Genomic DNA, 22,667 nt, shown 5'->3' on the forward strand with positions numbered 1-22,667 from the left:
GATGTGTGATGTCTCTAAACCCGGGTGGTTGGTGCATGTAAACCGTTTCATTCATTTGACCATGTAATAATGCATTTTTTACGTCTAACTGATGAATCGGCCATTTTTGAGAGGTGACAAGAATGAGAATCGTACGAATTGTAGTCTGTTTGACAACCGGACTAAATGTCTAATGACAGTCGATACCGAGGCGTTGGCTTTTGCCATTCGCTACCAAGCGAGCTTTTGTATCGCTCAAGTGTACCATCTGCATTATATTTCTTTCTAAATAACCACATAGAGTGCCCAATGTTAGCATATGTAGGTCTCAGAACAAGGATCCACATACTGTTAAAAATAAGAGCACGATATTCGTCCTTCATGGCAATGGTCCAATTGGGGTCCCGAAGTGCTTGAAGGTAAGACTCAGCAAGAGGAGACTCAGTGTTTGTGTGTAGGTTGAGACGAGAGATAGGTTTGAATATACCTGCACGACCATGGGTGACCATAGGGTGAGTTGGTTGAGGAGATGGTGGAGATTTAGTGGGTGGTGTTAAATGGTTGTGAGAAAAAGAAGAGGGTGGTGTGAGAGGGCTATTAACAGCCGAGTCAGCCTAGTGGTTGTCTTTGGCAGAAATATGGCTGCCAGACTCATTCCCAGTTTCGGTGGTGGTTGTAGTGGGAAATTCAGACAATCGAAAATCCCTGGATGTGGGATTTATGTCACATTGTTCGTCAAGAAAAGAATAAGAAGGTGCTTTGTTGGTTGTCATGGCTTTATATGGAAAGATGTTTTCTTGAAAAACAACGTGACGTGAGATGATTATTTTTCCGGTTTCAAGGTCAAAACAACGAAAGCCTCGATGTTGGTTAGGATAACCAAGAAAGATACATGGTCTAGATCTTGGGGCAAGTTTGTGAGGGGTGTGAAGGTGAGGATAACATAGGCATCCAAAGACACGAAGATGGAGGAAGGATGGTGGTTTGTTATATAGTTTGGAGAAAGGTATGTCGTTGTTTATTGATGATGAGGGTGTGATGTTAATGAGATGGGCTGCCATATGAAGATCTTCAACCCAAAAGGTGGGCGGAAGATGGGATTGAAAAAGAAGAGTGTGAATAACTTTATTTATAGAGCGGATCATACGTTCAGACTTTCCATTTTGTTGGGAAGTGCGGGGACACGAGAAACAGAATTGGATACCGTGTTGGTCAAAAAGATTGTGAAATTTTTTGTTGTCAAATTCGCCACCATGATCACATTGGAATTGTTTAATTTTGGTTTGAAATTGATTATTGACAAAAGCACGAAAGTGAAGAAACTTGGAAAAAAACATCAGCCTTTTTTCGTAACGGGTAGACCCAAAGAAAGTGAGAGAAATGGTCAAGGAAAATAATTTAGTACTTAATACCACTATAGATAGTAATAGGGGATTCCTACAAATCCGAATGAACGATATCAAAGCAACTAGAAACAATGGAATTAGAACTATAAAAAGGAAGTTTCACATGTTTTCCAAGTTGACATGCTTGGCAATTATCCGAACTAGAAGTTTTATTAAAAGAAATAAATCGACGAGAAATTAAATGATTAAAAACACGAGCGCCGGGATGTCCGAGGCGTTGATGCCACAAGCCAGAGCTACCGAAAACAAGAGCAACAAATGAGTGGAATGAGAATGGTGCGGGATAGAGATCACCCGAGCTGTCACACCTAAGCAGGACCTGAGGAGTTTCCAAATCCTTCACAGTAAAACCAAAGGGGTCAAATTCAATAGACACTTGATTTTCAGTTGTAAAACGACGCACACATATAAGATTTTTGATAGTATTAGGGGTGACAAGAATGTTATGAAGATGTAAAGGACGATTAACAGAAAAAAGTTTAGAGTGACCGGTATGAGTAACGGGAATAGATAAACCATTGTCAACAAGAATAGATTTAAGGTCTCTCTTACTGCTAAAATATGTGAGTATACCTGTATCGGAGGCAAGGTGTGATGTGGCTCCGGTGTCCATATACCAATTAGCATCCGCACCGTCAGTAACATTCAAGGAGTGGAAGGCTTGAGCGAGGTCGTTAGGCTGATCTTGAGATATTGAAGGGAACCACTGCCATGGAGGCCGAAGAGTCGGAGTGGTGGTGGTGTAATACGCAGGTACAGTAGCGGAAGACGGGGCACCAAGAATGCCCTGTTGAATTGAACTGATTGGGCTGGTGAGTTGGGCCTGTGTTGTTGGGTTGCTGAATTGGTTCTGTAGTTGGGCCAAGAAGGTGGATACCCCTAAGGAAAAGTCTGCCACGGTAAGGTGAATGGATTCCAAGGAACTAGTTGGGGATGCTGCATATGACTAGACCCATAATTATTCGGTGACGCGAGTCAGAGTTGCCGCCTCCACGGCGGTTCTGATTAGGATGACGACCACTGCGGTTAGAGGAAGACGGTGCATGACTACTGTTGGAGGCATACAAGACCGAAGGTGCAGAGGAGTGATCCGAGTGTGAAGGTGGTGTTGGGCGGTTCGATTTTAGTCTGCTTTCTTCAACCAGAAGCTTGGAGCGGTCCAAATTATAGGTTGCAAACGAGTCCCTGTGGCGAAGAAGCATGGATATGTTTTCGAACTTTGGGGATAAGCCATTCAGCAGATGTTGAATAAACGACTTTTCAGGGATAGGGTTCTCGATATTGGCCAAGAGATCATTGATGGCCTTCATTTTTTGACAATACTGGGCAATTGAAAGTTCACCTTGTGTCATGAATCGTAGTTCGTTTTCAAGTTCAATGGCCTGGGTATCTTTATTTTCACGAAACAAGTCTTCAAGGCTCTGCCATATGGAATGAGCGGTGGAGTTTTTCTTGACTATGGATGTGAGGAGAGGCTGAGTGAGAGTGACATAGATCCATGACTTGACAATGGAGTCAAGGGTATACCATTCTTCATCCTTATCAGACGTTGGACGTGAAGTCCCGTCGAGAAATCCAAGCACCCGATATCCCCTGCAGTGAGTTTCAAGCAATTTGCGCCAGGCATCATCGTTTAATTCATTGAGGTCGAGAATAATAGGAACATGAGTTTTGTTTTTAACAACACCATATGGCTTCTGATTGGTGGAGGTTTTGGAACCTGAGGATTCATCACCATCGATGGCTGATTATAGAGAGTGTAGATGGAGAGAGGGGTGAAGAAGAAAGAAGAAAAGAAAACATGGGAGAGCAGAAGGTTTATCGACGATAGAGTTGGTGCACGTCAACAGGAGGATCGTGAAGAGGAAATTAGGGTAGATGACTTTTTCTCTGATCCTATATTGGACGATATCTTTGCTCAATGAAAAAAAATTATGATAACAATGATTAAATACAAGATTACATGGGTCCCATGTGCTAGGTAACTGCTGGGCTAAATACAAATATCACGCTATCTAAATGTACAATACAATAATACATTATTAGTTTTAAAAATAAACTAAGTTAACAACATTTTTATGTCATACCGGTGTAAATAAATTTAAGAACCAAATTTGCTAATACCAGCACACAAGCTCGATTACTATGAAATTTTGGCAACTTTCTCATAATTAATACTTGATTTTTTAATATTAAATATTAAACAAATTTCAATCCATTCGAATTATAGTTAATTCGGATTAGTATTAATCAAAACAATTATGTGGAATAAAGAGCATCAACATATTTACACCATATATAAAACATAGGTAGTGCATTAATAATACGTTTCCCAAATAATAAAATTTACGAAAGCTTGTAAAAATTGATATTTTTTTAATAGGAGATTACTTCCAAAAAAACAAAAAATATAACTTTAATAATCTTTATAATTACTCTATGTAGGGGTGTCAATTTATGACACAACACGACAAAAATACACGAAACGAAACGAAATCGGGACGAAATCAAAATTTGAATTCGTGTTTGTGTCGTGTTCGTGTCAAGATTAAAAAACACGATGTCGTGTCGTGTCGTGTTCGTGTTCATAAATCGACACGAAATTGACACGATTAAGCATATGGTTGTCGTGTTTTTCGTGTTTTTCATTTTTCTCGTGTTATATATCTTTAACTATGAATGAAGTACACTAATAGTTATGTAATATTATCTTTGTCGTGTCGTGTCGTGTTGTCGTGTTTTAATTGGTTCGTTTTCGTGTTGATGAAAAAAAACACGACATCGTGTCGTGTCGTGTTCGTGTTATCCAAAACCTTATCGTGTCGTGTCGTATCAGACAAAAACACGACACAACTGCCCGATTTGACAACCCTAACTCTATGTGAGTCTAATAATAAAATTTAAACCACTTAAGTTACAACCCTTTATCAAAACTTAAATTATCATGAAAATTAAGTTGGAACTATTTAATGTGAAAGACTCTTACAAACTTTTACGTAAAATCAAAACTTAAATTATCCCTTACAAACTTTTACGTAAAATCAACAACATGACCAAGGGTTAAAAAAAATTGCCACTTCATTTCATTGTAAGGTCAATTTACACATGTCAACCCATGATTTTCTGCTATTTAAACAAAATCTGCAACAAGATATGCTCGGCATCACAATTATGTTTACACATCAAAAATAGTTAAAAATTAAAAGTAAAAAAACAAAGCCTACTTCATACCTCATAGTCTCCGGTCTTATCAAAAGACATTTGGACATTATATTTAAAAGAAAACAAAAAAAAAATCCGAAGGGTAATACCTGCTGGGTCAGCGACGTGGGATGACTGGAACAAAATCTCCTGCCCTCTTCTTTCTTCTTCTCCATAGCCACCGAGGCCTCCTCCACCTCTTCTCAAGATCTAGGGTCGGTCTTGAAAAATGAAATATTTTTAAAGGTTCAGGACGAACAAGAAAACAAGGCTCTTATCTTTATTATAATTTTGTATTTTTAAACAAAAATATATAATGAAAAAAATTGTGCAGCTGCCCACTTTGCCCCTCTAAGCCCATGCCATCGGCGCCGTCGTTTTTCCTTCACTCCGACCTCCGCCTTCTCCAGCCAGAGCTGCGTCAACAAAGGTAAGCAATTCTTACGTTTTTGTTTATAATGTAAGAAATCAGAATTTGTTGCTTTTATGGGTTATGAAAATCTGAATCAGAATTCTTGTTGGTAGTTTGGTATGTATGAAATCAAAACGTATTGCATTTGTCAAGGTTTGAGGAATTGGTTGAAAAGGTTATTGTAATACATCAATCTTAACTGTTTACATCATTTCAGTTTTAGTTCCAATTTATCCTCTGTTTTGACTTTCCTAAACTCAGAACTGCATTCTCACTACAAAGGGTTAATGCACTTGAAACTTTTCCCACTTTCTTATGAGATGCATATAGCTGGTTTTCTTGTGCTTTGGGTATATTAACTGGGATTAATCGTGAGTTCTATTATTGAAGATCCTTATCATGTTGATGACGATTAAGCTTCTAACAAAATATATGAAATGGTGGCTGATGATGAATGGAATGGATTTTGTATAATGATATTATGTGGTTATTTTTGGTATAGCTTTATTGTAATTGCTTGAGTTTGTATTTATACAATCTTATTTCATTCTAATTTATAAATACTTTATTAAATCTAAATTTTGAATGTTGTAATCAAGAATCAAATTTATTGTTATGAACTTATGATACTTGAATTCATGTGCGATGTTGGTGATCTTTGCTCATACACACATACATACATATCAGGTGTTAAATGGAGATGAAGGCTATGATTTTGGAGGCTGATATGGAGATAAGGGTAAAATAGTTATTTTTCATCAGAAGCACGTTAGTCAGATGTACAATCAAACAACATGATTTTGTTACTCAGTCAGGATTTCTTACCTAGTTAGACCTTTCCCAGTCAACACTCAACAATCGTAGCCCTAAAACCATTAATTAACCCCGAAGACTTGGACGAAATTCCTTGATAAATCTGGTTTGTTGAAGCAACCATTCACGAGGCAAGAGAATACTGTGATTCACACATTGCCTTCTCCGGTAAGTTGAATTGATTGGTCGCTATTACTCCATCACACACACAGTTGAATTAGTTCTTTACACTTCTGTGTTATTCTCGAATTTGCATTACAAAAATCTTAAATTTGCAAAAAGTCTGAACAACATCGATGACTATATCATAAAATACTTAAACAAAGAATTAATATCTACTTTTGTTGGTTGCGAATATATTAAAAGACGTACTTTGTAGGTTGAAATATAGCTGTATAATTAGTGTCATTTATTTTACTTTGATAAAAGTATATTATTATTTTACAAATAAGTATTCAATTAATTTCACTTCAAAAGTCAACAAACTCCAATAGTAATATTATTTTGATCTTACCTGACATACATCGTATGGTTACATATTCTATTTAAAGGTTATTTCCAATAAAAACCTCACATTTGAGGGGTTTTTTTTATTTTTTATTTTTTTTTATTTTTTTATTTTTATTTTTACGTCTAAACTGGTTTAGTGGTACTACAATTAGCTTTATCCTTCAATATCTGCAATCAATTTCTTCCCACTGAGCAAATTTTTTACTTGATTTTTACTTTTATGAGTGTCAGACCATGAAAAAAAAATCGACACTCCAAAAATCGAGAACTAAAAATCGATCGAGATCTCTAGAATTCGTAGTTCCCAAATGATCTTACAACCCCCATAAATTCCCATGGTCGTTTCTTCCATTCTGTTAATCGATCGAGAACTAAAAAACGCAAATGTCATCGGTGGCCAGAAATCGCAAAATCGAAGTCAATTATGAAGACCCTAAAGGTCAGTAGCTAAGATGCCTTTTGTTATGACACATTGAATTTCTTTACCAACACGTATGAATGTCTCATTGTATATGTCCGTTATTACGATACACATTTAGTAAGGATGTCTCGCTATGAATGTTGGTAGCTAAGATGCCTTTTGTCATGGCGCATTGAATTTTTTTTACCAACACGTATGAATGCTAAATTGAGCATGCTTTCAATAACTGTGGCACATTAATCTATTGATATCTAAAGCATATATTTGAAAGCAATTCAATGGCTTCGATCATGAAATTGTTTTCAACGTAACCTTTGATCAACACGCTCTAAACAATTAGATTGATATGGTCATCACTTACATTTCTGAGCAAGTTCTCCACATCGGAGAGTCTTTTGCAATCTGTATAAGCTTTCAAAATGTGTTGATTATGTGACAGTTCACCATGAATCCACATTTATAGTTTGTCCGTGAATTCCTGTCACTACTGTAGTATTTGCATAAGAGGTACAAAGGGAAATTGCGTAATTTTCTATCCCCAGTTGATGCAAGTTTGGATATCATAAGCTCCTTCCTCCCCTTAAGAAATTCTGAGTTTATAAAGGTTGAAAATCTTATCCTCTTACATAATGACAAAATATTTTTGCTTTTGCTATACATTTCTTTAATGGATAGAAGGAAAAAGAATGTGAGGAAAAATGAAAAACAGGGAAGAATCGATCTAAGAGTTTTGGGTGGAGGGAGTTATGCTAACCTTTTGAAATAATGTAGATATGGAAAATATGGCGATGAATATCGTGATTTCTTGAGCGATGAACAACAATGCTACGTGAGCGATTATACCAGGGAAAGAATGAAACAAGGATGAGAGAGAGAGAGAGAGAATCTTTAATCGATTCTTCACAACATTCTTGGCGAGCCCCTATTTTTTTTTCCCTCACATTCCTTTTTCCTCCTAATCCTATTATTAAACAAATGTATACCAAAGGAAAAAATATCTTGTCATTGTGTGGAAGGACAAGATTTTCAATCTTTATAAACCTAAAATTTCTTAAGGGGAGGAAGGAGCTTATGATATCCAAACTTACATCAATCGGGGATAGAAAACTACGCAATTGCCCTTTGTGCCTTTGATGCAGTCTTGCATACGACAGTCGTGCCAGGGATTCACGGACTAGCTATATAATGTGGATTCATGGTGAACTGTCACATGATCATCACATTGATGAAAGCTTATACATGTTGCAAAAAGCTCTCTGATGTGGAGAACTTGCTCAGAAATGTAAGTGATGACCATATCAATCTAATTGTTTGGAGCGTATTGATTAAAGGTTACGTTGAAAACAATTTCATGATTGAAACCATTGAATTGCTTTCAGATATATGTTTTAGATATCAATAGATTAATGTGCCACAGTTATTGAAAGCATGCTCAATTCTAGCATTCATAAGTGTTGGTAAAGAAATTCACTGCGCCATGACGAGATGCATCTTAGCTACCGACCTTCACATCAAGACATCCTTACTAAATGTGTATCGTAAATGCGTACATATACAACGAGACATTCATACGTGTTGGTAAAGAAATTCAATGTGTCATGACAAGAGGCATCTTAGCTACCGACCTTCAGGATCTTCATAATCGACTTCGTTTTTGTGATTTCTGGCCACGAATGACATTTGCGATTTTCAATTCTCAATTGATTAACAGAATGGAAGATACAACCGTGAGAATTTATTTAGGTTGTAAGATTATTTGGGAACGACGATTTCTGAAGGCCTCGATCGATTTTCAGTTCTCGATTTTTTTTCATGGTCAACACTCATAAAAGTAAAAATGAGGTCGAAAGTTTAATCAATGGGAAGAAATCAATTGTACATATTGAGGGATAAAGTTAATGTGGTACCCACTAAACCGGTTTAGAAGTAAAAAACAAGTTATTGCAAAACATTTGTTTTTTTAGGAAAAAATAGAACCTTTTGGTTTAAAACCAAAAAACCTCAAATGTGAGATCTTTATTGGAAATAACCCTTATTTTAATATGAAACTATGTAATAACTAATAACATCATAATTTACTTCATTTTATAGATGTGATGGTAAAAATTATTAATTATTAACTACAAAGAAATCAACGAGCTTGAACTTAATTTGATTATCATAGTTTTTCAAATAATAGTAAAATGTATATATAAAAAATATAATATTTGGGTTATTCTTGTGATTTAACTACTATATTCTAATTTTGTCGACGACAATAACCCAAGTTTTGTCATTTTTCATATGTTAATATCTTGCACCTGATATAATTGTTATAATAGATTAAAGTGTTACACTATGGTATTTTATCAAAATGTAATGGATTTAGTAAAAAAAACTTAATTCTAGATATTCTACTAAAAACCTATGAAATTTCACAAAATTTTCTTTTGTAACAATTTTAAAGTTGTCAAGATATATAACTCTTCCAATTTGAATCACTATGTAATTTATATTTCATAAACGTAGTGTATAATGATTAATGAATTTTCTCTCTTATGATAGTAACAGTTTTTTTAGGAACACATGTTTCTTTTTCATAAACATAATGTATAAGTTTTTTGTTTTTGGAAATCCTTTTAAAATATATTGTTAACAAAACTAAAATTATGTATGAAAAAAATCAACACATAGGTTTCCTTTTTAAAGTTACAAGATGTGAAAAATGCTAAGAAGACTTTAGTCCACATGTCTGTTTCAAGAAGAGGACATGCAAACCTATTTAGGTCTGCAATTATCTAAAAAACAAACAATATGCGGTCAATAATGATGTAAATATGCTAATTTTATGAATTGCAGACAAAAAACAAACACATAAGAAGGGGTTTAGCCAATAGTTTATAAATTGTTAGAAAAATAAGTAGAAAAAATCTAAATATGCTAATTTTAAATAACAATTGGAAACCATCTTACCATCTGATGAAGATTTATCTTTTATAAAAAAAAAACTTGAAATAAAGGTTATCTTTTTTCTTTGTGGTTTTGGGTCGTAATCTATACAAATAAAAAAGTTATGTATAATTCTTTATGTTATTGTTGAGGGTGAGTGGAAAACTGCTTTGAAGATCACAGCCGTTCAAACTCCTCCAACTTTTAATCTCAGCCATTTAAACTCCCTATTTACGGTTACAAGGACAGTTCCAACAATCGGTTTCTCTGGATTCGGATGATTTTCATGGCAATCATCAATCATCACAATTGAGTTCGATTTCTCTGTAAATGCTTCAATTGTACAAGTAATCTTCTATCCTCTGTTTGTTTATTTCTTTTCTGGTTTCAATTTTTGAAAAAATTCTACTTAATTTGTAGTTCTCAAAGGAACAAGCATCCATGGATCCAAATGGTGATCATCATACATTGTTCTGAAAAAAAATCTTGGTATCTCAGTACAGTTATGGATCCATATGGTATTATGTCTACTTTTTTATATATCCATATTTATGATGTGAAAAAATCAGGAGAATATTTCAAGTGCTATTGCGTTGATTATATGAAGTTTTTTTTTTTTTTTTTTTTTTTTTATTATTTCGTTATTAGGTTGGGGAGTGGTGGTGGATACAAGATGTGCGTGTGGGCTAAAGCGGCAGGAAATTGGTTTCAGGTTACAAATCATTTCAATAGTTTTAACAAACCAGAAATATATATATCTGTATAATTTGTAAGTTAGTTTCTTTGTTGTGTTAGGTGTAAGATGGATTATTTTCCCTTGATTTATGCTTCAAACCTCTCTTCTGCTCTCCACCTTTCTCTCTTTTGAAGCTAGTTTGGTGATTAGAAGACCTCTTAAGTTATCTCTTATAGTGCTTATTTGAGTTAAGCACTTAAAGGTTTAAGACAATTAATAATACAAGAAGGAACTAGCATTCCACGTGCTTTTATCTTGATGGTGGATACTTGTAAAGAAAGTCATGTTCTTTGATTTTTTTTTATCTTCATCAACACCCGAAAACCAAATGGGTTCAAAGGCTTCAAATGTTATCTTTAAAACATCCTATGGTTGTTGTAATATCATTCTTACCTCTATCATTGGACTGTAGATGGTTTGGTTTTGTTATTAACTCGAAAATAATATTATTATTTTTAAAGCTTTCGTTGCAGGTTTTATGAAATCGATCAAACCCATCAGGACATAGCGTACTGAGTATGCTGGGCGTACTCAAATTATGTTGGGCGTACTGTTGCCATCAAGAAATTGATTTATGAAAGTCATCTTATGTGACATTGCGGAGGTAATGTTTGATAAGTTTGATCTAATTTGTTGCTTAAATGTGTGGCTAACACCCAAAAGGAATATTGATTGTATAAACATTTGGGTTTCTAAAAAAGGTTTTTAAGACTTAAATTGTGTGATGTTGCGCGATAAAGGTGATTGTTTCGAGTCACATAAAGTCTGTTTGGTTTTTGGTTTTTAAAACTGAAAATAAAAACTGAATAGCTTCGAATGCAACAGCCCTAAGTTCATATAGACAACATTTCAATCAATTAAAAATTGTCATTTTATAAAATGGGTTCATGTGGTATACCTTTTTTAAAATTTCCAAGGGCAAAATGGTCATTTTCATAGGAAAAAAAATAAGCTTGATCATGCCTTCCTGGTGCGACTTCATTTTTAGTTCAAACACACATGTTTTTTTTTTCTATGCTTTTTGGATAAAGTGTGTGTGTGAGATATAATAAACAAATAAATTAAAGTACGTGGAATATCTTCTAATTATAGTATTGTAATTCTGTTAATTTGTTTATTTTAGCATCAATATTCTTTTCTTCTAATTGACATTGTACTTTGAAAATTTTACTCATATTCTTTTCTTCTAGTTAGCATTGTACTTTGAAATTTTTTCTCATTTGGGTTGATTTTTCAAAGTACATTGCAACCATAAGAAAAGAATAAAGACTTTTATTACTTGTTTGAGATTTTGAACCTTAAATTCTTTTTTAGTTGCTATGCTATATATATGATGGTTATGCATTTGATTTATTTTGTTGCCTTCAAGTGATATTTTTCATGTTTTATTTTTATTTTTCATCATTTGTTTTCAATATGTAGTGGGAAAACTTAGAGTACAGTTCCTATTTTATTATTTATGGTAAAGTAGGTTTTTATAAGTCTCAATCTGGCTTAAAATGTGAAATGGAAATATTTAGAAAATAATTAGTTTTGGTTAGACAAATATGATTTTGATTCTAGTTCTTTTTATAATTTTTAGAGCTAAAATAAGTACATTTAAAAAAATAATAATAATAAGGCAAGACGTTGGTGCCACAATATTGGTTGTTGAGGGTAAATGTAAATTACATATCTATTCCTAACTTTTGTTAGTTTTGTTGTACTTCACTTAAAACTATAAAATAACTGCTTCAACAACAATAAATCTGGTTTAGTGTGGTTAAATTAACAATAAGTATGTTGGTTTCTTTTTTAGTATCACTACATTATGCAATATATTGTCTAAAATTATATTTTTCACATATATATTTTTCGGGAACAATTTTTTATTTATCTATGAGTATATTATTTATTCATTTACCCAAAGTAGTTATAGGTTTTGTTATATAACATTAAAATATACGAACAAAAGTTAATCAAGGCCAATTATGTGATTCTTTATTATTTATATTTCCAAAATACAACTTATAAATATCAAGTATATTGTCTTTATCACCAAATTGAAACAAACTTATTTACACTTTCGTTGGAACATGTGTCATGCCATATTTGAGTATTTGACTAACATCTTTTCGAGAGACTCCATTAAGCAACCTTGATACTTAAAGACATTGTGATGTTCTTTTCAACTTATTTTACACATTTTACCCGTAGAGGCGACATAATATATTTTTAATTGATAGTAGCAACGTAATTTTTTGTAACCAATAATAAAGACACACTTATCTATCTAAGCGGTAATAGCAACATACTTATTTTATTAACAATTAATACCAACATTTATCTTTTTAACCAATAATAGCCACGTACTTAGCTCTTTCACCAATAATAGCAACATACATATCTTTTTAGCCCATGATAGCAACATACTTATCTTTTTAGTCGACAATAACAATGTACTTATTCAAGTCACTACTATTGCACCACATAATGTATCATCAATTGTATAGACGATGCCATTATACAAACAATTAGGATGCTTGTGCTAATATAGAAGCTAATCATTCAAACAATTCGGACACCGCATCCTTTACAACACCACACATAAAGATTCGATGCAAGCGAGTTCTCCTATTGCATGATGAGAGTGTTTATCTTAGTTCTAATGTGTTTTATGAAATTCTTTTGAATTTTCAATTCATTTTCGAGTATTCTGTTTATTTTTATGAATTCATGTTAAGACTGTTTCACATTTAATATTATCTTAGAATTAATTTGGTTCATACAAAAAAAATTGTCAAGGGTACAATGATCATTAATGACAGGCTTCGTCAAATAAATGGTGGGTTTTTCGAAATCATAATCTTTATTTCTATATAGGTATTGCAGTTGAACATGTTATTTCGGCTCATCGTTCTCATGAAGTTTTTATGTTTCGATTGAATTTTTTGCCAGTTACTTTCCGAGGTAGAGAATAAGACATTTTGCATTTTTCGTTTGTTCGTTAATAACTGGTTTGTTTTTATTATGAAGATATTGGTTTATCAACCGTTATTTCGTATCTCTAATTTCTTAAGTGTTTGAATCATGTTATTTTCTAACATCAAAACAACCCTCAAGTTTGCAATTAAATATAATCCTCACCAATTGAGCAATCAATATAGTGTCTTTGTTTTTAATTCCACAAATGCCATTTTTTCGACATTTGAAAGTATATTTACTGAATTAGACAAAATTTGAAAGCACAATGTTGGTATGGGTTAAAAAACTATTTAAATGTCTTAATAAGGAAAAAGTTTTAAAATTGAAATGTTGTAATAATGAAACAAAAAAAGGTGCGTAGCTATTATACATGAACAAATAAACCATGTTTCCGTTTATGCATTTATCTAGAAGTATAAGACTTGTGTTAAATGTTATTTCTCAAAATGGAGAGTGGGGGTGTGTGTGTAAACTCCTTATTTATTGTACAATGTTAATATTGGAAAAAATGAAAGAAATATGTTATAAAACAAGGTATAAACAATATACATTTGTCAACATGTCAACCGGATGGATATGACCCTAGTTAAAGTAGGGTGGAAGGTGTTTTCATATGGACCACATAAATAATAAATCCTCCCTAATAAATGAAGATACTTTTGCCACTTGTCCTATTCTTAAGCTTTTTGCCACATGTAAATTTGTGGTTTTTCTGAATAAACTTAATTCCACATGGAATTTTGTGGGTTTTTTTGTATTAAATATAAAACCAATTAAAACAAGGTATGAAACCGAAAATTCATGGATTGGCTGATCTGGAAGGAAGGATTCTATTTTTCGACCCTAATTAGGTAAGAAAAATATATAAATGATATTATAAGATCAAATTTTTAATGACAAGATTATAGGTTACGTTTCCTAACATAAATGTTCTTTAAAACAATATGCTCTCATTAGTGTTGATTATTGGGATGCCTTTTTGTATCACTAATATGAATTTTCTCGCATTTATTAGCGTTGATTATTGGGATACCTTTTTTGTACCACTAATATGAATTTTTCTCTTGTATATATGTCTTCATAGGCAGTCGATGATTGAACGGAACCTACAGACATAAGTTGAATCCTTTGAGGCATATGCTTTCACTGAAATCCTTTGAGAACATAAATCCTTTGAGAACATTATGTAAACATTATGTAAACACATTGAATGCATCAAAGGATTAAACATAATGAAAACACATTCATGAATAAAATTCAATGTGTTTACATAATGTTCTCACTTTTAAAATCAGCAACCATACAACTTTACAATATTAATTAAGATGGTTCTAACAATTACTGTCATTTCAATGATGCCGGATTTTCGTATATATTAGTTTAATCATAGCAAAGGTACGTGTTTTTCAACTTCAAAGAGTGAACTCATAAACCCAATTCAAATTTGGAGTTGATGGAAATCAAATAAACGAAGACCAATTTGAGAAGCTTGAGCATCAGGTGGTTAGGTATATATTGATCGTCATTTTCATAATTTAACATTTTTTCTTTTTATTTCCAAATTTACTAACATCCAAAATGCCTTGTAATTTGCATGGATGATGGCACCCTGTTCGGTGATCGTGGCATCTTTGAGGCTAAGGGTCTTTATTATGCATCATTCTTCATGGTAGTAAGGATTCACTATTACTTAAATGTCCAAAATGCCCTGGAAAGAAAACTATATAATATTGATCATAAATCATCATGTCTATTTTAGAGATGCTCTTTGTTTTCAACCTGCCATAAATCAAAATATAATAGATCCAAATGGAATAATATTCAGTTTATAGCAATGTACTTTGGTGCGAATGACAAAATGAAATTTTACTTTGGTGAAAATGTTAAAATAGTGCTCATTTTTATTATTTTTTTAACAGGAAAAGTAAGATTTTTATCAAAGTTATGTAAATGCTCCTTTTCAAAATGTGATTTTGCTTGCATGGAGGTAAAAATGGATGTAAATCGGGTATTTTTGACACCATTACTTTGCAGGCAAGTTGTGCAGCTAAAAGGATATTTTTTCAGGCCTTTTGTCAAGTTTAAAAAGGTCACAATAGGCATTTTTAATAACAAATATTCTCATCTAGACGAGATGACCGTTTTGTAAATTTTGAGTGGAAATCAATCTTGGGGTGCTTTTTTTCAATTCACTTCGGTGAAAATGGTAAAAATTAAAATGGTTATTTTATTTTTAGTCAGCTTTTGACAGTAAAAATATTCCAATGGTTATATTGTTTACAACAATATACTTTTGTGAAGATGGTAAAATAAATGCTCATTTTTTGTAAATTTTAAGCGTGCCAAAGTGTTTATAACAATGTAATTTTGTAATATTGAAATATATCTTTTTTTTTTTAATAATGAAAAATTTTATTTTTTTAGTAAATTTGATTATTTTTACCATTTTTGTTTCTTTTGTTATTTGGATAACTTAAAAATGAATAAAAAACTTAATAGGAAACACAGGGCCGGGCCAAGGCGATTGGAGGCCCAGGGCAAAATAAAAAATGGGGCCTTTTCAAAAATTTTGCGTATTCTTATATTACACTATTTTATACATACATAACAATACATTTAAATTTGTACAACATAGAATCGCGAAAACTAAAAATACAATGCTATTAGAAGTACAAAAATACTAAAGCCACATCCCCTTTGTTTCTTCATTAACTTGTTCAATTCTGTTTGTTTCTATACATAAGTTGTTGACCTCCAACTAAAGTAGATTTATCATCGACAAACAGTTGTTAGGTGAATTGCTTAAATCCAGAATACTTGTTGTTATTAATAATCTGGAAGTAGTTGAAAAAACAATACAACAAGAAAATTCTATACATATCAAAAACATAGAAATAAAAAATAAAAAAGAGTACCATTCATTAATCAAAAATATTAACATTACAAATCGAAATTAAGCAATGAAATTCAAGAACTGTCTCTAACTCAAAAATATTAACATTTGATTATGTCTCTAACTTGAACATCCTTATAAAAATCGAATTTCAAAAAAAGATAAGAAATTTCAAGAGCGATAGAACATATAGAGATTCACATTCATATTATCATAAATCAATTTCACCTCTAACAATCGATTCTGAAAACTGAACCTTCAAATTTCTAGCAATTGAGAAAGAAATCCAATTGAGGCGGTGACTGGAACTCCCAATTCAAATCTCTAGGCCAGATTCCTAAAATAAATCAAATAACCTGATTAACTTCCCGTTGGTGCTATATCAGAAAAAGGAAATCGACAACAAGAAGGGAAACAATAGAGTTTTCCATTTTCTGAAATCGTGAAAAGAACGAGACACAATCAGTCTCTCAATTCTAAAATAACATTTGACTCAATGATGGTTGTTGTGGACGAATTCAGAAAATCAGAAAAGAATGAAAGAAATCGATTAACTTAAAATCTTGAATAAGAAATAGAAGAATGATCGTTAACTCTTGCTTTTGGAGAAGACGTCGTTTGGATTTCCCATGGCAATGTTTGGATTTTCTATAGAAATCTGACTGTTGAAGAGTTACGACGCCTTGCAATTAGGACGCACACTAGGTAAGTCTCGTTCTCTCCCATGCTCCATCTTTTGGATTAGTTCCTGATCAGAGTATTAGGGTTTGAAGTAGTCCAATAGGCTAAAAAGTAATGGGCTGTTAATATATAACCAAAATAACAAGTTAAAAATTGGGGTCCTGTAGCATTTGGGGGCCCGGGGCGGTCGCCCAGCTTGCCCATGCCCACGGGCCGGCCCTGAGGAAACACTCAAAACATATAGTAAAGGAATTTCTAGTCAAAATGACATTTTATTTAATTTGTTCATTCTATGTTATTTAACTTGAACACTGTGTTTTTTTTTTATTACAATATGGTGCTTTCAAAATTTTTGTTAATAGGGTATTTAACTTAAAAATTTTAAGGAGTTATAACAATGGTAATCGTTGGCTTTTATTGTGTTTTTTTCATAAAAATTATCAATGAAACATAAAAATCAAAAATCAAAAATACAAAGTACATTGTTATTTATTTACTTTCATTCTCTTGAAATTTATATTTATTGTGCAAAATTATATTTTTATCATTGATATTGACTTAATAGAACATGATTTTAATATTTTGAAACCATTTTAAATACTAATAAATTAAAAATAACGATGATTGACTTACGTACAAAACATCAAATTATGTATAAAATAACTTTTTGTGAATGTATGATTATTGATTGTGATTTTTATAGTCTCTATGTTGTTTTACATTGTTAACCAGCCGTATAGAAATGTATAAAAATGTATAAAACACAAATACAAAATTGCCAACAAATTTGACTATTTTGCCACGACTTAAAAACTAATTTATAATAAGTCACATTTCTGCCGTGTTAACTTTTTTTTTTCTACATATTTTATAGAATTATTAAATTAAACAATGAAACTGTAGAAAATATGCAAAATATAGCATTGTAGTTTATAGATTTTTATTTTTAACATTTTTTCATAAGAAAGTATATTGTTATGCTGTGTGTGACTGATTTGCCCATGAACTTCCATAGCCTCGGAACCATCTCAAAATAACAAAAACAACAAATCATCAATTACAATCAACATAAACCAATTGAAAAGTAACAATTTTTCAGTATCAAAAGATTCATATCTTGCCCTTGAGGTGGTTACTAGGAGTTGTAGGCAGGATATCATATCATAATCCAATACAGATAGATGGATGTGATTTTCTTTTTAAGTTTGCTTCTCTGTTTGTTGCTTCTCATTGGCTTCTGGCTGTACAATGCCCAACCGAAAAGGGAAATTTCATTTTAGATATATGAGTATTTTATAACATGGTAAAATTATATTTGTTTACAAAATTTAAAAATATATTATTTTTCTACTCTAAATTAAGTAAAAAGTAGTTTTATTTTATATATAATTTTATATATTAAAAAGTAAGTAGATCTATTTACCATAGCCGATAGTAGGTTGCCTTGGAATTTCAGTTTCCAATGGCCTTTTTCACTCTAAATCTGTTAATAAAGTATATATAAAATACATCATTTTATTAAAAACGTACAAGTTAGAAAACCATCACTATTATGAATCCAAATGTTAAAATAGTGGAAAAGGAAAAATATAATTAGCTCTAATAAGTTTCTTAAAAAAGTACATATTTTGTCTCAAATCTGAACATTTTTTTTTTTCACTTTCTCCCATTTGCAAATTTTCAAATCACAATAAATTAAAGAATTCCAATGTGCATTTTGCCTCCACGCAGAATCAGGTGAGTGAAGTTATGGGTAAAGAGTTCGACATTACTTTTAGGCAATATAATAATAATTAACCTACATTTAAACCTAAAATATAATAATATGGATTACCTTCACTCCTCTGCAACAAATGGTTGTAGCATTTGTAATAAAAAATACACCCACCAGATCATGTTAAATTTTTTTTTTGTCAAATGAAACAAAATCCAACAAAGCGTTAGTTATAGGCCTTAATGTTGTTCCATGCTTACTTTCCCAGAGCCAAGCATATATATAGCAACAAAAATGAATTATGTAGCATTAATGATGCAATCTGTCGACTGCTATCTTGAAATAATGACATTTGCAAATGATATTGAAGATATTAAAATTAAGAGGACGCAAAGTTGCTAATTGTAGTATTTAACCAAAATTAAAGGCTAATAATATCAACTTACTTCCATTTGTTGGCAGCATGCAACAACAACAACATAAATGTATGCTTCAGTCATAACCATTTATGAAATCCGTTTTCGTTTGGGTTCTAGAAAGTGTACTCGTAGGGAAACCTACATGAAATGATTTTAGGTCAGGTTTAGGGAAACCTACATGAAATGATTCTTTCTTCACATGGGCTCATGGTTTTAATCCAATAGACTGGTGATTGGTTATCTGATTTTTGTAGAGTGACTTGTCAATTAAAAAAAAAAAATCTAAACTTGAATAAAAAGATTTAGACAGAAAATTTGGAAACCTGGTTGAAGCATTCTATTGAGCAGTCAGGATGCATCATGAAAGTTTCCTAAAAATCACCCCAGTTACGTGAATAGTTGTCTCCTAATTCAATATCAAAAGAAATTGACAGAACAAAGGCAAAAAGATGGCATTTTATGTCAAAAAAAAAAAAAAAATCAAATGCTAATATACATAACTGGGTCACAGAAGTCGCCGTGTCATTTCTTTTGCTTCTTCTAGTTGTCCCGATACATACAATACACATGCGCGATAAACAATCCTTGAAGTAGTTTATCCCACGGGGGTGATCCATCTGAAAATCAATCCCTTGTCGCTTGAGAAAGTCAATCGAGTCAAAAATTACACATGTGTAATTTTTTTTTTTAACTCCAATGATTTTAATTAATTACTACATGAAACAAGTGAGAGCTTTAGGTAAATTCTTTTCCTTTAATTTCTTATGGGGCTTCTTTCAGTGGTTCTTCACGGGTGGAGATGGATGTGGATTTTCAAGCTTCCCAACATTTGGTCTTAAGCATATGAAAATAAGTATGTGTTTTTTTATCGTTAAATGCATGAAATCGCAACGTATTTTCATTCATTTGTTTATTATAGTATCCATTTTTTGTTTGTTTCTATAATAACATTGTTAGCAAGGGTGAATTGTTAAAAAATGTTTAAATAAGAAAAGTATTGAAAACATAATAGTATAATTATGCATTTATAATAAAAAGATTGGAATTAAGAGATTTTAGAAAGTAGGATGCTATGTCTTGCAATTAGGCCATATTTTTGTTGTTCCTTTCTTGATGCTTGGACTTACAAATAAACATACGATTTAGTGACTTTTTTTAAAAAAAATTCATGATTTTAACTGAATGACACTTTTATTTTTTAAAAGTCTAGAAAATGGTTGTTATTATAATCTTAGTTATTAGCTTTTATTATGTGCAATATTCTTGTCAACAAGTTTCTTTTTCTATCAAAACCAGGTTTTTTTTTTCGACTTTTCAGCAACTTACATTGGTGTAGGCATGATTGGCCCTTATTTGATCAACGTATCTTTACTAGTCAGATCAATCCTTTCATGGGGTATAATGTGGCCACTCATAAATGAAAAAAAGGCGATTGGTATCCTGTAAATCTCAAGTCAAGCAGTCTCCACGACTTGTAAAGTTACTGGGTAAACTTCTCAACTTCAAGATTTTACACTGCATTTGTCATGACACAACCAGTCCAAAATTTATCAAAAAAAGCTTTCTAACCCTATTTTGTCTACCCACCTTTTTTTGGTAGGTTAAAAAAGTACAATTTTGTCCTGTTGTGTCAATGTCAATTTCATGCACGTCAAACACAGTATAACTTGTTTCTTCTGTTACGTAATTGTATTACGTAATTGCATTACGTAATTGCATTACGTAATTGCATTACGTAATTGCATTACGTAATTGCAGGTATTCATCAGGTATAGCCATGTTACTCGGAGACGGGCTCTACAACTTCATGAAAGTCTATTCGGCTTATACCACCGATTCAAAGACCAGAGATTCAACCGCGACACCCCTATAACCGGCAACTCTCCCCGACCTCCTCTCCCTATCATAAATGCGCTCAATTATTCCTCAAAGACCAAATCCCAGTATGGATTGCCATCACCGGCTACCTCACCAGCTCCATCGTCTCCGCCGCCACTCCCCTCCACATGTTCCACCCCCTCAAATGGTAGTACATCGCAACAATTTACATTTTCTCTCCCGCATTAACCTTTTGCATTGCCTACGGATGCGGCCTCACCGATTGGTCGTTAGCTTCAACCTACAGAAAGCTCACGATTTTCGAAATCGGAGCATGGGTCGGCAACAAGAACGGTAGGGTTCTAGCAGGGTTAGCCGCTTGCGGTGTCATGATGAATATTTTCGTCACCGCGTCGGATTTAATGCAGGATTTCAAGACCGGGTACATGACACTAGCGTCACCCCGGTCCATGTTCGTATCCCAGGTGGTTGGGACCGCGATGGAATGTGTCATTTCCCTGCGTGTATTTTGGGTCTTCTATAAAGCGTTTGACAACCTTTGAATCCCCGGTTCCGAGTACCCTGCTCCGTATGCCTTGGTTTACCGAAACATGTCGATCCTGAGAGTCGAAGGGTTTTCGGCGTAACCCTCTCGGTGCCTTATGCTTTGTTATATCTTCTTTGCGTTTGTGATTTTCGTTAACGGAATCCGTAATTCCCTTGGGAATAACTGGGCGAGGTTTATACCGATTCCAATGGCGATGGCGATTTCGTTAACGGAATCTGTGATTCCCTCGGGAATAACTGGGCGAGGTTTATACGGATTCCAATGGCGATGGCGATTCCGTTTTATATCCGTGGGCATTTGGCGATTGATATGTGTGTTGGGAGTTTGATTTTGTATATTTGGTCGAGGTTTAATAAGGCGAAGGAGGTGGCGTTCGGCCTACAGTGGCTTCGGGGGTTGATTTGTGGCAATGGGATTTGGAGTTTGGACACTGCTGAGTTCGATTCTTGCTTTGGCAGGTGTTAATCCTCCTATTTGCATGAAATTTCTTTCGAGATCGTGTAACATTAAAGTTGATATGTTTTTAAATCCGTAGATTGTTTTTACAAATATTTTAGGTTATACAATTGTAAAAATGCTGTTGGGAAAATGGTCGTGTGTCGTTTTTTTTTTTTTTTTTTTTCTAAATTTTTTTAAATTTTTATTTTTAATTTTTATTTTTTTTTAGCTTTAAATGTTTTCCGATTTGGATTCGTGATCTCGATGTTATTGAATATGGAAATGTGTTACATGACGCGTTACATGTCGCCGCTAATAGTTGGTGTCGCCGCTAATGATGCAAGAGTGTCGATCCGCGTCAAATCAACCATGTCCGTTCAATCTGCTTTTCATCCAACGGTGGGAAATGAGGAAAAATGACGCTTTGTTTTCCCTCCAGGGGTGTCGCCGCTAATACCCTATTGTCGCCGCTAAAACCCTAGCGTCGCCGCTAATACTCGTCGCAGATAACCCCCCACTGCGTCACTTTCCTGTTCGTTCTGTTTCCTTTCATCTTTCCAACGATAATCGGCGACTGCACCTCCCACGACGACCTCGTTTGCGCCACAGGACTTGTCTCCGGCAACCATTATCGCCGGCCACTAGTGGAGCTCCATTATTACCGGCGACCACACTCATTTCCGGCAAAAAAAGTTCAATTTAAGGTTCGATTTCTTCCCTATTTTCTATTCAACTTCTGTTTTGAAGTTTTCTTTACTGGTTTAAG

At 33.2% G+C, this 22,667-nt stretch overlaps 1 long non-coding RNA gene and 1 pseudogene across 2 annotated transcripts; both read left to right on the forward strand.

The window, feature by feature from the left end:
- The first annotated feature begins 4,765 nt into the window (after positions 1–4,765).
- On the forward strand, positions 4,766–11,400 carry LOC145012933 (uncharacterized). Of its 2 annotated transcripts, none has more exons than XR_013664728.1 (6): positions 4,766–5,016; positions 5,686–5,979; positions 9,823–10,017; positions 10,091–10,188; positions 10,319–10,382; positions 10,868–11,400. It is a non-coding gene; the product is annotated as an uncharacterized LOC145012933 (long non-coding RNA). The 2 variants fall into 2 exon arrangements; XR_013664727.1 differs by lacking the exon at positions 10,868–11,400 and adding an exon at positions 10,466–10,857 and having other exon boundaries at positions 4,773–5,016.
- An 8,394-nt stretch (positions 11,401–19,794) lies between these two features.
- LOC145010229 (putative metal-nicotianamine transporter YSL7) lies at positions 19,795–22,236 on the forward strand (annotated as a pseudogene).
- The last annotated feature ends 431 nt before the right edge of the window (positions 22,237–22,667 follow it).

This window comes from Lactuca saligna, chromosome 8, assembly GCF_052625555.1.
Source record: "Lactuca saligna cultivar CGN05327 chromosome 8, ASM5262555v1, whole genome shotgun sequence".
NCBI classification, from domain to species: Eukaryota; Viridiplantae; Streptophyta; class Magnoliopsida; order Asterales; family Asteraceae; genus Lactuca; species Lactuca saligna.